Source organism: Juglans microcarpa x Juglans regia, chromosome 7S, assembly GCF_004785595.1.
Source record: "Juglans microcarpa x Juglans regia isolate MS1-56 chromosome 7S, Jm3101_v1.0, whole genome shotgun sequence".
Lineage (NCBI taxonomy): Eukaryota > Viridiplantae > Streptophyta > Magnoliopsida > Fagales > Juglandaceae > Juglans > Juglans microcarpa x Juglans regia.
Genome location: NC_054607.1, coordinates 13004016 through 13010015, shown reverse-complemented (window position 1 = coordinate 13010015; position 6000 = coordinate 13004016).

Sequence of the window (6000 nt, the reverse complement as noted above, 5' to 3'; positions counted from 1 at the left end):
GAAGAAATCATGGTGGTTTCAGGCCACTATTCCCCTTGCTCAACAGGACACAAACTGTAGAAGGTTGTTTGGAAAGTTCAGCAGGACACCTCCATCTCATCACCTTATTTCAGGCTGCAATTTCATGATCACTTGGCAGCCAACTCTCCACCCTCTACCACCAAAAAAATTCTTCAAGAAGTGACCTTACTCCTGCACAAATCATCCATAATGGTGGTTCAAAGGGATTAGTCCAGACATCTGCCAAAGGAGAACCAGTTGAACCCATCATCCCCCTTGGATGGTTTTGATGATTTTTCTCCCCTCTCCTCTGCCCCACGACTTGGCCAACCCCCATAGGAGTAATTTAGCAACCATAGAAGTAAAATCATGGTGGTTTAGGGCATTATTTCGTTCTGTACAAGTGGCACAAAGTGATGGAAGCAAATCTAGAAAATTCAGATTCACACACCATCTTCCATCAAACCCCTTGGACCAAGCCAATGTCCCCTCCCCTTTGGCTGCCTATAAAAGGCACCCTCATCCCCTCATTTTCTCCACACTTCAACTCCAAGCTCCCTCTTGAGCCTTGAAGAGTACTTCCCCCTCTTAGAGATCAAAAGAGTGAAATCGAGTGAGTTCTTGGTGAATTCTTGAGTGTTCTTGTGTAAGGCTGTCTTGAGTGCTTGGAAGGCCACGCGATTTGTAATTTTCTTGCTTTTAATCTTAGTTAGCATGTTAAGTTTTATTTCCATGTGTTGATATGAAATTTGGGAAGGTTATCATGCTTAAATCAAAACTGAGTCAATTAAGGGATGGTTTGATTAATTAAATGTTTTTAAGTGGGAATTTAGTTATGGCACATCTTAAGCATGATTTGATATGATTCATTATTGTATTAACATGATTATGGAAGGTTTAAATTGTGATTAGAAGCATGTCATGGTATGTTTTGAATCTATCTTATTTTGATCATCAAGTATGAATCGGCTTGAATGAAGTAGAGATTAAGGATATCTTAGCCATGATTTAGGCCTCGTTTGTTTTCAGGAAACATCTCACCTCATCTCATCTCATCTCACTTCATCATTACAACTTTTTCAAATCCCCACACAAAATAAAATAAACAATTCAACTTTTTCAAATTCCAAAACAAAAATAATATTAAAAAATATATTCTAATAATATTTTATTCAACATTTTAACTTTAATCTCATCTCATCTCATCTCATCTCTGAAAACAAACGAGCCGTGTTGAGATGAACTCTATTATCCTATAGAGTGCATGCCACAGGTTGGGACCAGTTGGGCAAGTTCCACTTTGACTTTTCAAAATCCAAGGGCATAAATAGTTTTTGAATGTCAAAAATATGAAGTCCATGAATTTTTATTAAATTTGGAGTTCGTTTGCAATTAGTGGAAATTTAGAGCTTTAACGGCAATTTTTTAGGGTTTAGGGGTATTTTTGTAAATACTCATTTTTGAAGCCTTTGATTTTGGACCTACCCATAGAAGTATTAATCTTAACTTAGTATGCACTTGATTTATGCAACTAAGACATTATTTCTCAATTACTCCGGAAGTTTGTAAGTTGACCTCTAACTTACAACTCGATAGATTATTTATGAATTATTGATAAATGCCTCATTCATGTTTCAATTATCACTTTAAGCATAAAATATCATGTTATATGATACATTGAGTGTATATTTACATGAAAAGTGATATTTCTATCATTTTAGCATAATACACTTATAAATGTCATTTTTACTTGAAAAGCTTGCTCTATATGCATGTGTCATAAAACACATTTTTCAAGCATATGTCATAAAACACATTTTTCAAGCATAACATGAAAAATGAATTTTTTTCACAATCCCAAAGGCTAGGATGGAATTATCCTAGTGAAACTCCTCTGTCCACTCTGGAGTAAGTAAAAATAGAGTGGTAACCCTTGGGTTGACAAAAAACGATCAACGGGTTCCGAATGGGTTCTTTTTAAAGAACACCAGAGCGAAGTCATATGTTATGACACATAATCTGGTGAGTGCATATGTTATGATGTTATGATGATGTTATTTTATATTATCAATGCATTGCGAATGATGTTTATAAACAATGACGTAGTGCCAACATGAGTTGTGCTACGGTCACCGGCAGGTGCTCATGGTGCATATGGAGAACCATGTTTCTACTAAACGTATGTTAATGATGGCTTTAATAAACAATGAAATGTTATGATTTTTGAAAGAAATGAAGTATGAAATGTTCTCTTTTGAAATGTCATGCTTTTGAAATGAGAAAATGAAAATGTTCTCTGAAAGTGAAAGTACATCAAGGTTTTTCTAAAAATGTTGAGGAATCTGGATGGGAGACATATACACATTTTTTTGCATTTCATGCAATTCATATTTATCATTCTTCATACTGTGCAAGTTGGTTGTTTAACTAACTGAGATTTTGAGTAAACCTCACCCTTGTAGGACCACTATCATTCCTTCTGAAATGATAAAAGTTATAACAGGACCGGTAGAGGATGAACATGATGGATCGCTGAATGCAGATGGTTGAAGAGGAGCCGGACCTTAAACGAAGACTAAAAATAATTTTCATGCTCATAAGCATTGACCCTTCATACTTCAAAGCGTATGAAATAATTGATCTAACCAAGGAACTTGGATTAAGTATTTTGTATTAAGGAAATGTTATCCTTAAGTTTGAACTTATGATGGTTACTAATGCTATAGGGATGTTTTTAGCCCATTCTAGCATGAGTTATAACTAATCACACTTATTTCCCTGCGATTATTGCATACTACTAGTTACACTTATAGGATGCATTGCATATTAACTGTCATGTATGGGGGTATTTAACCTTGTGTTACATGTCCCGACACTCTAACTCTTTGTTCCATCCCAAGTGGAGGTTGGAGAAGTCACACCTATGTCACATAAAGTGAAGAATAGTGAGGGGCAAGGACTACCTACTGCTGCTGTGTGGTATGGAGGGTGATGATCTGGATTTTCCCTCTCACATCAAGGCACTATTGGGTGCAGCCCAGGGCAGTGGATGGCCTTCCACGTGGGCGAGCAAACTTCTTCAAGAATTTTTGCCAATATAGCCAAATTCATGCGTCTTAATCAAGTGGGCTTCAATTTGGAGTTTAGAGAGGGTTGGTTAGGATTTGGGACGCAATCAATCTCAAATCCAATTTTTCTTGGCCTAATCAAAATTTCAAGATTTAAAGGGTTGGATAATGATGTCATAATATGAATTTAAGGAATTAATAGGATGTGAAAGTGATTTAATCAAGTGATTAAACACAATGCTAGAAATTAGATCAAATAGGGTTTGAAGACGAACTTTAAGATTTGGGGAAATCATTTAGGGTTTCAGTTTCAACCAAGCTTTTGGGATTTCAATTGGATTCTAACCATTTAGGATTTCACTAGAGTTGAAACCCTCTTTGGTTTGGCACAATCGGTTGATCAGATGGAAAACAGGGTTTTGCTTTGGCATGATCTCACACCTTGATTCTATCACAATTCATCTCATTGTTCCTCTTTGTACCAAGTTTCCAATACTATTCACCAAGTGTGGCTAAGATCCTGCCAAGTGTCTAAATAAAACTTCTCTAACCTAATTTCGACATTCCACACTGAGATCTTGAAAACACTACACTAGATGCTACTATAAATGTTACTATTCACTCCGGGAAAGTAAAACATAAACGTTTTACTGTAAAATCTTAAATATTCATATAAACCTAACTATGCAATTCATTTATTGAAATTCAATCTCGAAGTGCCTCGAAATAAGCAAAACACATTTTCGAACAAACGTTTTGTCTGAAAACTAAAAGTGAGATCATTGAGCCATAAAATCCTAAATAAACAACGAAGTTAATGGTGTAGACCATAACTCAATTTGACACTTCTAACTACATCAAATAAATAAAATCGTAATTCTAGCACCATAGTGAATGATAACTCTAGCTATGCTGACAAACTAAAACCTATGCGATTGATCGAATCGTGAAAACTTACAGTGCTTTCACGAGGTCCCTAAAGCCTATAAAAATTCCACCATTGAATTTCTAGAGGGCTGTTACAACATGACCCATCTAATCAGGTGTAGTACCTCAACTGCACGGGATCTCCTCTACTCGGGATTGAACTGCAAGGGCTCTCCTTTGCTTGAGCTCATCTGCACAAGATCTCCTCTACTCGAGACTCATCTACGTAGGCATCACTTGCTCGAGTCAATTTCTCAGATGCACGAGACCCATCTAATTAGGTGTAGTACCTCGGTTGCACGGGACTCATCGAGCCACACATTACACAGTCACCCACATGGCCAAAGTTATACTGCGTTGCACGAGTTTGAGAGAGAGAGAGAGAGGAAAAAGAAGGTGAAGAAATTGCAATTAACTGCAGCCAATTTTCGATCAAGCAAAAATTGACTATAATAACTAAAAACTCCCCTGTTTGTCTCTCCCAAAATTTGTGAGTGATAAAAGGGAAATAATGATGTGTTAAGTACTCTTATTACACTTGATTAAATATGTTTTATTTGCAAAAAAGAGTATTTAATAAATAATGCATAACAGTTGGACTACTAACATGTAAAGACTAATTACACAGTAAAAATAGACTTGGGCTCAGTTTTACTTAACTTAGACTTACAAGGGCTTAATTCTCATATGTGTATTGTATGTTGAGGCCCACGTCTGCAATAAGGCTTACTTGAGTCATAACATAGCAATGGAAGATTGAGGCCCACACCTGCTAACAGGAGAAGAAGGGAAGATTCTAGATGGAAGGTTACGAAAAGCAAAAGAGAAAAAAAGAAAGAGAAAGAGAAAGAGAAAGGAAAAAGAAAACGGTTACGGGAGCAACGGAGAAGGGAGAAGGGAGAATCAGTGGCACAAAGAGAGAAATAGGAGCTGGAAATGGGTATAAAGAAGAGGAGAAATGCCAGAGAGAGGTTGTCAGTTAGCATACAATTTATTTCCCTGATTTTATATTCCAGAAGTTTTCGAAAGTTTCTAGGGTTTTTCATTTTGTTGAGATTTGATGTTGATGATGGTAAACTTAGGCTAAATCTGTAGGCTGGGTTGCAGTAAAACTTTCATTTGCTCCTTATGTTGGCTAATTTCTATGGACCTTGATTTATATACTTCACTATATCTGAAATCACGTTTCTGTGAATGGGTTTATGTTGGATTCTCTCGTTTTTATTCCTGTTTTGTTGTTGACACTAGGCACAACAGAACCTTGATCAATTGAGGTGTCTCTCAGCCAAGTCATAAAGTAAAAACTGGTTGATGATTAGTGATAAGTTCTTTTAAAGCCTTGGTACATGATCTCTGAGTTTATGCTCTTCAAATTGCATTTTGTTAATACCTTGATTGGATTAATAAGTCCATTTAATTCTCTGTATACAATTGGGTGAAGTTAAAATTTCAGTTGTTTGTCATAAGTCGATTAGTTTATTTTCTTGAGATTTGAATTACTCTGGTTTAGTCCATTTCCTTTCCAAAATTTTCAGAACCAAGGCACTCTAAAAATCAACCATACATATCAATGGCAACAGATCCTTCTTTGTGAATATAACATTTCTAGGTTTATTTTCATAAAAAACTCTTTTCTCACTTGATAAATCATCCAAACTCTTTTCAAATCTGAACCCTTGCAATTTCATACAATCAATTGGCTAGAAATCCTCATGTCCCTGTGGAGATGACCTTGGGTGCTGCCTCATATTACAACTAGTCCACTTCTGCACTTGGGAGTAATAGTTTGGAAGCCATTAGTGTAAATTTATTTCTACTGACAAAACTGATTCCTGTGATGTGGACCACCAGCCATGTAGCCTAGCACGGGCGCGAGCCAGACGTCCCAATATAACTTCATTGGGACAAATTGTTTGACACTAATGCACATGTGGACACGGTCACCTCACTTGACGGGCAACTTCCCAACAGTTAACAACTAGTGTTTTAAGCATGTGTCACAGAT